We start from the raw sequence: 12,153 nt of genomic DNA, 5'->3' as shown, positions 1-12,153 counted from the left end.
GACAAGATGAACCAAGTAGTGATTGACTTACAGAAGACCTTGCCTTTACATGAGAGAAACTTATGGCCAAAAAAGTTACCAGACTTGGTAGATTTGTACAATCACATCCCAGTGAATTCCACCAACTGCACTCCAGCATGCCTGATGAGAGGAAGATCTAGTAAACTACCAGTTGATCTAGACATGGGAGTCCTAACCCCAGAAAATACCTCACCAGATGCAGATTTAGATAATGAGACACAACAAAAGTACCACCAAGTACAAGAGTGCGTCAAAAGAAGTCTATCACAGGCGAGACAATAACAAGAGAGAGACTATTACCAATGTGCCCCTGCAATTCCCTTGTCACCAGGTGAACAAGTGCAAAAACGTAAAAGGAGAATGCACAAACTTGACGACCAGTGGGAAGCAGAACCATATACTATCCTACCTTCAAACTTCGACAACACGAAAGTATGCCTTATAAGTAGTGTTGAGCGATACCGTCCGATACTTGAAAGTATCGGTATCGGAAAGTATCGGCCGATACCGGCAAAGTATCGGATCTAATCCGATACCGATACCCGATACCAATACAAGTCAATGGGACTCAAGTATCGGACGGTATCCCTGATGGTTCCCAGGGTCTGAAGGAGAGGAAACTCTCCTTCAGGCCCTGGGATCCATATTAATGTGTAAAATAAAGAATTAAAATAAAAAATATTGCTATACTCACCTCTCCGACGCAGCCTGGACCTCACCGAGGGAATGCCTAATTCTGCATTCAGGACCTGAAATTACGTCACGGCTTGCTGTGATTGGTCGCGTCGCGGTCACATGGGCGGCACGCAACCAATCACAAGCCGTGATGTAATTTTAAAATGCGCGCGTTTCCTGCCTCCCGTGACGTCACGGCTTGTGATTGGTCGCGTCGCCCATGTGACCGCGACGCGACCAATCACAAGCCGGAACGTAATTTTAAAATCCTGAATGCCTAGAATTAGGCATTGAGGACCTGAAAATTACGTCACGGCTTGCTGTGATTGGTCGCGTCGCGGCCACATGGGCGGCAGGCGACCAATCACAAGCCGTGACGTCACGGGAGGAAGTAAACGCGCGCATTTTAAGCAAAGAACGCTGCCGGTTCCCTCGGTAAGGTCCAGGCTGCGTCGGAGAGGTGAGTATAGCAATATTTTTTATTTTAATTCTTTATTTTACACATTAATGTTGTTTCGATACCGATACCCGATACCACAAAAGTATCGGATCTCGGTATCGGAATTCCGATACCCGCAAGTATCGGCCGATACCCGATACTTGCGGTATCGTAATGCTCAACACTACTTATAAGTAAAGATGGAGAAACTTCAACTGCAGTATCCAGAGATCATCCCAAAGTATTCCCTGACAAACTGAGGAACAAAGAAAAAAATCCAGGAAATTCTCAACCAATGGAGGAAGAAGAAAAGAGAATCCACACTGTTCTTGGAGATTTTCTCCAGTCTTGGACTCAAAAACATCAGGCCATAGTGATACCTGTAATGAATCAGAAGAGACTTTACACCAGCAGGCTCAAGCAGCAAACGTCACCCTCTGCTATTGGTGAATCTGTCAGACTTATGGTGAATCTAAGAAGACGCAGACGCTTGCCTAATTTGCCAATACAATACAGGCCTACAAGTAGTACACACACTAGTGGGTCCACTACAGTAACAGCAGACATGTTAGATCAGGGACTACGAAGGTCTACCCGTAGTACCAAAGGTCAAATTCCAGCCAGGTACAGGGACTAAAAGTGTCAATAATTGCTGTTACCTGTTTGAATTTGCTTGCTTACGTTTGTTACATGTTTTATAATGGACAATAGGGTACTGGACAGTGAATTACCCAAAAACAGTCTTTGTACATAGTTGGCACCCTCAAGGTGCACCCTGGTTCTGCCCACATTGCCAGGGTGGGTAGGGCCTTGTTTGCTCGTTTATTCTCAGACCCAAAGCAAAACCGTCTGGCGTGGTGAACCCTGGGTCTGGATACGCCTTGTAACCTGCCCATGACCTACGTTGGGGTTTCTGATGGGTCCCCCGCTTCGGCAATTACATTTGTAGACAAGGACACCCTGGTATGGAACCAGATGTACTTTTATAAACTTGTCTTTGCAACGTTTAAGCATCAATACCTCCCATAAAGTGAAGCCAAAGTTAATAACTGTTCAAATGTTTTTCAAAATGTTTGCATTATTTAACCTGTAACGGGGGGGAGTGTGACGCCCCAGGGTCCTGGTCATCACAGTGACATTGCTTTCCTCACGGGGAGAGTGATGTTACGCTTGGAAGCAATGAAGGATATCTCTTTATCAGTTAATCACAATGCACATAACATGTTCACAATCCAGGCCAGAAGGGGGAGCTTTAATCCTGGTTTAGGATGAACTCCCCTATAAATACATTCTGATCTGGAGGGAAAAGGTTCAGAAAGTTACAGACAGAGAAGAGTGCAGACCGACATAGAGTGTCAGAAGGTCTGAAGGGGCTCTGTAGTCTGAGGTACTACAACCCCTGGAGAAAGAGACATACAGAATGAAAAGACATTGCTCAGTGAGCGTGAAGGAGAGCGAAGCACAGGAGAGTGATATCAGGGGAGACCAGCTGAGAATGAACTATCTCCCTCTGTAGCGCAGATCACCAGTAGCCAGAACACCGAGGTTGTAAGGGACTCTAAGACTTACAGCAGAGACCAGCAGGACAGCTGAACTGCAAGTTATCTGTCCGCCACACACACCTGAAGACACAGTAACACATAGAGCCCGGGGCGTGATAGAGTCCTGTAAAAAAAGCTTGAGTTACCTGTCATACAGGTATTGTCCTATCCTATATGGGGGACAGAGGGAAGAACTGTGAGGACCTTATCTGAAGGCATAGGCAGTAAGGGACTACAACACCACAGCGCTAGAGGAAGGCTTTTAAAGGGAACCTTTCACCCTGTTTTTTCGATATGAGATAAAAAATATGGTTCAATAGGGCCTGAGCTCTGCTTTACATCAGTACCTTTCATATTCCCCAATTCCCCACCTTTGCTGAGAAAATACCTTAGTAATCTCTCCGTTTTTGTATGTCAATCCCCCGGTCCAGTCCGATGGGCGGGGCCTAATCGCTGATTCTCCCCACCTCCGGCTTTGCTCTATGAATCTTCTTTCCTTTCTTTGGCATAGTTTTCCGTGCCTGCGCATAGAATTAGCATCTCGCGCGTGCGCAGTATGCTTTGACCAACTGTGGGCAAAGCATGAAATCATTATTGTGCATGCACCGGCTTTTGACCCTATGCTCTGTGCCCCGGAAGCATAGAAAAACTTCCGGGGCACAGAACGTCAAGGAAAATGCTGGCGCATGCGCAATAATGACTTCATGCTTTGCCCACAGTTACATAGTTACATAGTTACATAGTTATTAAGGTTGAAGGAAGACTTTAAGTCCATCTAGTTCAACCCATAGCCTAGCATGCCCTAGCATGTTGATCCAGGGGAAGGCAAAAAAAACCCATGTGGTAAGAGTAAGCTCCATCATGGGGAAAAAAATTCCTTCCCGACCCCACATACGGCAATCAGACTAGTTCCCTGGATCAATGCCTTATCAAGGAATCTAATATATATACCCTGTAATATTATACTTTTCCAGAAAGGTATCCAGTCCCCTCTTAAATTGAAGCAATGAGTCACTCATTACAACATCATACGGCAGAGAGTTCCATAGTCTCACTGCTCTTACAGTAAAGAATCTGCGTCTGTTATTATGCTTAAACCTTTTTTCCTCCAGACGTAGAGGATGCCCCCTTGTCCCTGTCACCGGTCTATGATTAAAAAGATCAGCAGAAAGGTCTTTGTACTGTCCCCTCATATATTTATACATTAACATAAGATCACCCCTTAGTCTTCGTTTTTCCAAACTAAATAGCCCCAAGTGTAATAACCTATCTTGGTATGGCAGACCCCCAGTCCTCTAATAACCTTGGTTGCTCTTCTCTGCACCCGCTCCAGTTCAGCTATGTCTTTCTTATACACCGGAGACCAGAACTGTGCACAGTATTCTAAGTGTGGTCGAACTAGTGACTTGTATAGAGGTAAAATTATGTTCTCCTCATGAGCATCTATGCCTCTTTTAATGCATCCCATTATTTTATTTGCCTTTGTAGCAGCTGCCTGACACTGGCCACTGAATATGAGTTTGTCATCCACCCATACACCCAGGTCTTTTTCATTGACGGTTTTGCCCAGAGTTTTAGAATTAAGCACATAGTTATACATCTTATTACTTCTACCCAAGTGCATGACCTTACATTTATCCCCATTAAAGCTCATTTGCCATTTATCAGCCCAAGCTTCTAGTTTACATAAGTCAGCCTGTAATATAAAATTGTCCTCCCCTGTATTGATTACCCTGCAGAGTTTAGTGTCATCTGCAAATATTGAAATTCTACTCTGAATGCCCCCTATAAGGTCATTAATAAATATGTTAAAAAGAAGAGGGCCCAATACTGACCCCTGTGGTACCCCACTACTAACCGTGACCCAGTCCGAGTGTGCTCCATTAATAACCACCCTTTGTTTCCTATCCCTGAGCCAACTCTCAACCCACTTGCACATATTTTCCCCTATCCCCATTATTCTCATTTTATGTATCAACCTTTTGTGTGGCACCGTATCAAAAGCTTTTGAAAAGTCCATATACATTACATCTACTGGGTTCCCTTGGTCCAGACCGGAACTTACCTCTTCATAGAAGCTGATCAAATTAGTCTGACATGATCGGTCCCTAGTAAACCCGTGCTGATACAGGGTCATGAGGTTATTCCTCTTCAGATACTCCAGTATAGCATCCCTTAGAATGCCCTCCAGGATTTTACCCACAGTAGAGGTTAAACTTACTGGCCTATAATTTCCGAGTTCAGTTTTTGTCCTCTTTTTGAATATTGGCACCACATTTGCTATACGCCAGTCCTGTGGTACAGACCCTGTTATAATGGAGTCTTTAAAGATTAAAAATAATGGTCTATCAATGACTGTACTTAATTCCTGCAGTACTCGGGGGTGTATCCCATCCGGGCCCGGAGATTTGTCAATTTTTGTGATTTTTAGACGCCGCCGTACTTCCTGCTGGGTTAAGCAGGTAACATTAAATTGGGAATTATTATCACTAGTCATATTGGCTGCCATGGGATTTTCTTTTGTAAATACTGATGAAAAAAAGTCATTTAGCATATTGGCTTTTTCCTCATCCTCATCCACCATTTCACCCAGACTATTTTTAAGGGGGCCAACACTATCATTTTTTAGTTTCTTGCTATTTATGTAGTTAAAGAATATTTTGGGGTTATTTTTGCTCTCTCTAGCAATGAGTCTCTCTGTCTCAATCTTTGCTGCCTTGATTTGCTTTTTACATAATTTATTTATTTTTTTGTATTTATTTAATGCCTCCTCACTACCTACTTCCTTTAATTCTCTAAATGCTTTCTTTTTGTCCCTTATTGCGCCCCTTACAGCTCTATTTAGCCATATTGGTTTCCTCCTATTTCTAGTATGTTTATTCCCATACGGTATATACTGTGCACAGGTCCTATCCAGGATGCTAATAAATGTCTCCCATTTTCTTTGTGTACTTTTATGTCTCAGGATATCGTCCCAGTTAATTGCACCAAGATCCTCTCTCATCCGTTGGAAATTTGCCCTCCTGAAGTTTAGTGTCCTTGTTACCCCTCTACTACACATCTTATTAAAGGAGACATGAAAACTTATTATTTTGTGATCACTATTCCCCAAGTGACCCACAACCCTTATATTTGATATGCGGTCTGGCCTGTTGGTTAATATTAGGTCTAGCAGTGCCCCCCTTCTTGTTGGGTCCTGAACCAGTTGTGAAAGGTAATTGTCTCTCATAGTTGTCAAAATCCGATTACCTTTACTGGAACTGCAGGTTTCTGTTCCCCAATCTATTTCAGGGTAGTTGAAGTCCCCCATAATAATGACTTCTCCTTGAGTCGCAGCTTCATCTATTTGCTTTACAAGGGTATTCTCCATTGCTTCCATTATTTTTGGAGATTTATAACAAACCCCTATCAGTAATTTATTATTTTTTTCCCCTCCCCTTATCTCCACCCACAGGGACTCTACATTTTCATTAGATTCACCTATATTATCACGCAGGATGGGTTTTAAGGTCGATTTTACAAACTGACACACCCCACCCCCTCGCTTATCTGTACGGTCATTTCTGAAAAGGCTATAGCCCTGCAAGTTAACAGCCCAGTCATGGCTCTCATCCAGCCACGTCTCAGATATCCCCACCATGTCATAATTATGTTCCAACAACATTAGTTCTAATTCGTCCATTTTGTTGGCGAGGCTTCTGGCATTAGTATACATGCACTTGATGTTCCTCTCTGTACCTCTATTCTTTCTTAAATTACTAACTGTTCTAACCCCACCCCCCATGCCTCCGCCACCCCCAACTTCCTTATTTATGCGCAGGTCTCTATCTGCACTATCTTCCCCACCTATAAAATGAATACCCTCCCCCCCATTCCCTAGTTTAAACACTCCTCCAACCTTCTAACCATTTTCTCCCCCAGTACAGCTGTACCTTCCCCATTGAGGTGCAATTTTTGTAAAAGCATACTGTGCACGCGCGAGACGCTAATTCAATGCACAACCGCAGAAACTGACCGTGATCTGTGCTTTTCACAGATCTAGTTACTAGGGTTGAGTGAAACGGATCGGACAAATTCAAAAATCGCCGACTTTCGGCAAAGTCAGGTTTCGTGAAACCAGACCCGATCCCAGTGTGGGATTGGCCATGCGGTCGGCGATCTGCGCGCAAAAGTCACGTTTCGTATGACGCTTTCACCGCCATTTTTCAGCCAATGAAGGAGGACGCAGACTGTGGGCAGCGTGATGACATAGGTCTTGGTCCCCACCATCTTAGAGAAGGGCATGACAGTGATTGGCTTGCTTTCTGCGGCGTCACAGGGGCTATAAAGGGGCGTGCACGCCGACCGCCATCTTACTTCTGCCGATCTCAGCATAGGGAGAGGTTGCTGCAGCTTTGTCAGAAGCAGGAATATTGTTAGGGAGGAAATATTAACCCCCAAACCGCTTGTGCTGTAGCGATTTCCACTGTCCAACACCACCTTTGTTTTGCAGGGACAGTGGAGGCTATATCTTTTTGCATCAGCTCTGTAGCTTATTAGGCTGCCTTATAAGGCTCCCTGATAGCTGCATTGCTGTTTTCACCGCTGCTGTGCAAACCAACTGCTTTTTTAAAAGCAAAAATCCTGTTGCTCTTTTCTGCAGTTATCTTGTGTATTTGTCCACACTTTTGTGTGCAGCAGTCCTTTTTGTTGCTGCCATACTTGTCCTGTGATCATTGTAGGGAGATAGAAATTGTACTACAGACCTTGGATTTTTTCAGATATCTTCCAGCCACTTGCTGCCACTCACATTGCGTTGTGTTACACACTGGGCCTGAGTTGTGGTGCTGTCTCCCCCCCAAGAAAGGGAGATTTAAATTGCCACTAAGTGGATCTATGTCAGTTCTGTTTTTCGCATATCTGCCAGCCACGTTCTGCCACTTACATTGTGTAGTGTAATACACTTGCCCTGAGTTTGGGTGCAGTCTCACCCCCAAAAAAGGGAGATTTAAATTGCCACTAATTGGATCTACGTCAGTTCTGTTTGTCGTATATCTGGCAGCCACGTTCTGCCACTTACATTGTGTAGTGTAATACACTGGCCCTGAGTTTGGGTGCAGTCTCACCCCCAAAAAAGGAAGATTTAAATTCTCAACAAGTTTAGATACACCTTCTACCTTGTTTTACAGTACCATATAACGGTTGTTATTTTGGTTACATTTTCCCAACAATGAGGAAGTCTGGTGGAAGAGGCCATGGGCGGTCGTTGCCAGCTGGTACTGATGGTGGTGGTGGTGGTGGAGCATCTGATGGTAGTGGGAAAAGCAAAATAGCACCTAAGGCTGGAGGTGTTGAGCCAGCGTCATCATCTGGCTACACAAGGCCTAGAAGGCTCCCTTATCTGGGAGTTGGAAAACCGCTTTTAAAGCCGGCGCTGCAGGAAAAAGTTTTGGCTTTCCTTGCTGACTCAGCCTCTAGCTCTTTCGCCTCCTCTTCAGAAAGTTCCAAATTTAAAAGCAGCGAGTCGTCAGTGGATGCTCCCAGTCAGGAACAAGTTGCTTCCTTGTGTCCTTCACCCAAATCAAAAGTGAAGGTTTGTCAGGCGACACTACAGGTTACTCCATGGAGCTCTTTACACATACTGTGCCTGGGTTAGAAAGGGAAATTGTTAACAGCCCATTACAAGATGAATCAGACATGGAGTGCACTGATGCATAGCCACAGCTAGATTATTATGGTGTTCCATTGACTCAGATCACTACATTGCCCTCACAGTGTACTGAGCCAGAAACTGACCCTGATGAGACTATGGTGCCCCGTCCCGAACGCTGTAGCACCTTACACGGTGACACAGAGGACGGTGCACAGGACATTGAAGAGGAGGTGATAGATAACCCAGTTGTTGACCCAGATTGGCAGCCATTGGGGGAAGAGGGTGCCGCTGATAGTAGCTCAGAAGCGGAGGAGGATGATCCGCAGCAGCCATCAACATCACAACAGCTTTCATCTGGCAGGCCCGTCTCAGGCCAAAAACATTTGTCAACTAAAAAAACAGTTTTAGGACTGCGTGGCCATCCGGTGAATGTAGCTAAGCATGCAATGTCTGAAAAGGTATTGCATAGTAGGAAGAGTGGAGTGTGGCAATTTTTTAACCAAGATCCGAATGATCAGTGCAAAGTTATCTGCAAGAAATGCTCAAAGACCTTTAGCAGAGGAAAGAATCCCCTAAATTTAAATACAACGTGCATGCATAGACATTTAACCAGCATGCACTTGCAAGCCTGGACTAACTACCAAACGTCCTGTACCATTGGTGCACCTCGTCAGAATGAAGGTAGTCAGTAATGCTACATTGCTTCCCTCACCGTAAGCCCACCAGTTAGGACACCACCAGCAGCAAATGTGGAGGTATCGTCGCAAGGCCAAAGCAGTCAGGGAATCACAAGGTTTTTGGTAGGAAACACTGTATGTAGGTCAACATCAAGAATAGCCTCACCAACCCTCCCTCAATCTGACATGTTCACCACCACCACCACCGCTAGCTCCACCATATGCACATCTCCAATGCAGCTCACCCTACAAGAGACTCTCGTTAGGAAAAGAAACTACTCATCCTCTCATCCGCGTACACAGGGTTTGAACGCCCACATTGCTAGACTAATCTCGTTAGAGATGATGCCCTACCGGTTGGTTGAAAGCGAAGCTTTCAAAGCCCTGATGGTCTACGCAGTACCACGCTATGACCTACCCAGTCAACACTTCTTTGCGAGAAAAGCCATCCCAGCCCTCCATCAGCATGTCAAAGACCGCATTGTCCATGCACTGAGGCAATCAGTCAGTAGAAAGGTGCACCTCACAACAGATGCATGGACCAGTAGTCATGGCCAGGGACGTTATGTGTCTATCACGGCACACTGGGTTAATGTGGTGGATGCAGGGTCCACAGGCGACAGCCATAGTGGGACAGTTCTGCCTAGCCCACGGTCTAGGAAACAGTTGACTGTAGGCATTCGCCACCCCTCCTCCTCCTCCTCCAGCAGAAGCGAAAGCTCGTCCACAGAGCGCAGTCGCGCGACAATTCCATCCGCAGCTGCCAGTGTTGCACACGAGGTGTCCCATTATGGAACTGCTAGTGGTAAGCGTCAGCAGGCTGTGTTGGAAATGAAGTGTTTGGCGACAACAGAGACGCCGAGGAAGGTCTGGCCGAGTTCTTGCAGCAAGAAACTCAGTCATGGCTGTGCAGTGTACATCTTGAGGCAGGCAAGGTAGTCAGTGATAACGGAAGGAATTTTATGGCTGCCATAGCCCTTTCAGAACTGAAACACATACCTTGCCTGGCTCACACCTTGAACCTGGTGGTGCAGTGCTTCCTGAAAAATTATCAGGGGTTACCAGCCCTGCTCCTGAAGGTGCGAAGACTTTGCTCGCACATCCGCCGGTCGCCCGTACACTCCAGCCATATGCTGAACCATCAGCGATCGCTGAAGCTTCCCCAGCACCGCCTAATAATCGACGTTGCAACAAGGTGGAACTCCACACTGCACATGCTTCAGAGGCTGTGCGAACAGAGGTGTGCTGTAATGTACTTGTGGGAGGATACACATACACGGGCAGGCAGTTGGATGGCAGACATGGAGTTGTCAGGTGTGCAGTGGTCGAAGCTACAAGACCTCTGTCAAGTCCTTCAGTGTTTTGAGGAATGCACATGGCTGGTAAGTGCAGACTACGTCATCATAAGCATGAGCATCCCACTAATGCGTCTGCTGATGCAAAGTTTGATGCACTTTAAGGAGCAGGCATCTGCAGCCGATGAGGAGGGAAGCCTTGTCTGCTCAGGGAACTCTCCTGGATGAGGTGGTGGACGAAGAGGAGGAGGATGATGGGGATGAATATTTATGGGAGGAGGATGCTTCTCAGGGGGCAATAGAAACTGGTGGCGTTGCAAGGTCAGGTACAGGGTTTTTGCGGGAGACAAGTGATGTTGATTTGCAAGACAGTGCTCCTCAACCCAGCACAAGCAGTGAATTGACAACTGGAACATTGGCCCACATGGCTGACTATGCCTTGCGCATCCTACAAAGGGACCCCCGCATTATCAAAATGATGACCGATGACGATTACTGGTTGACCTGCCTCCTGGATCCACGATATAAAGGAAAATTACAAAATATCATGCCACATGAGAACCTTGAGCAAATATTGGCTACCAAACAAGCAACTCTTGTAGACCATTTGGTTCAGGCACTTCCAGCACACAGCGGCGGTGATGGTTCTCACACGAGCTGAAGGGGCAACATGGCAGAGGTGTTAGAGGTGCACAAATCAGAAGTGGCGTTGGACAGAGGGGTTTTATGACCAGGTTGTGGAGTGATTTCACAATGACTGCAGACACTACAGGTACTGCTGCATCAATTCAAAGTGACAGGAGACTGCATTTGTCCATTATGGTTACGAGCTATTTTTCCTCCCTTATCGATGTTCTCCCTCACAGGTCATTCCCCTTTGATTACTGGGCATCTAAAATAGACACCTGGCCTGAATTGGCTGAATATGCATTACAGGAGCTCGCTTGCCCTCCTGCTAGTGTGCTATCAGAAAGAGTCTTTAGTGCTGCAGGTTCAATACTGACCGAAAAAAGGACTTGTCTGGCTACCCAAAATGTTGATGATCTAACCTTCATTAAAATGAACCAATCATGGATTTCTAATTATTTTGCCCCACCTTCCCCTGCTGATACGTAGCTTGCCTGGAAAATGTCTTGCTTTTACATAGTTACATAGTTATTAAGGTTGAAGGAAGACTTTAAGTCCATCTAGTTCAACCCATAGCCTAACCTAACATGCCCTAACATGCTGTCCTCCACTGAACAAAGCTATGCCGCCTGTGTAATCCAGTTACCAATTTTGAACTGCATTTAGCCTACTTCTTTATTTTAGGCCTACTACTTGTGTCTGTCTGCGCCACTCAATCCAGCTGTCCTCCACTGAACAAAGGTATGCCGCCTGTGTACTCCAGGAACTAATTTTGAACTGCATTTAGCCTACTTTTTTATTTTAGGCCTGCTAAGTCTGTCTGCGCCACTCCTTACAATTGTCCTCCGCTGAACAAAGCTGAGCCTCAATTTTCATCCTGTGTCAAATATTAAACTGCATTTGGCCTACTTGTTTGGTTGTGCCTACTAACGGTGTCTGCTGCTGCTTGTTTTTCTCCTCCACTGAACAAAGCTGAGCCTCAATTTTCATCCTGTGTCGAATATTAAACTGCATTTGGCCTACTTGTTTGGTTGGGCATACTATCGGTGTCTGCCGCTCCTTGCTTTTCTCCTCCACTGAACAAAGCAGTGCAGCCTGTTTACACCTGTTACCAATTTTGAACTGCATTTGGCCCACATTATAACTTGGGCCTTCTAACCGTGTCTGCCACTCATTACAGTTTTCCTCCACTGAACAAAGCAATGCCGCCTGTTTAGTCCTGTTACCAATTTTGAACTGCATTTAG

This window comes from Ranitomeya variabilis, chromosome 1 (genome assembly GCF_051348905.1).
Source record: "Ranitomeya variabilis isolate aRanVar5 chromosome 1, aRanVar5.hap1, whole genome shotgun sequence".
NCBI lineage: Eukaryota > Metazoa > Chordata > Amphibia > Anura > Dendrobatidae > Ranitomeya > Ranitomeya variabilis.
This window is presented reverse-complemented; position numbering follows the sequence as displayed.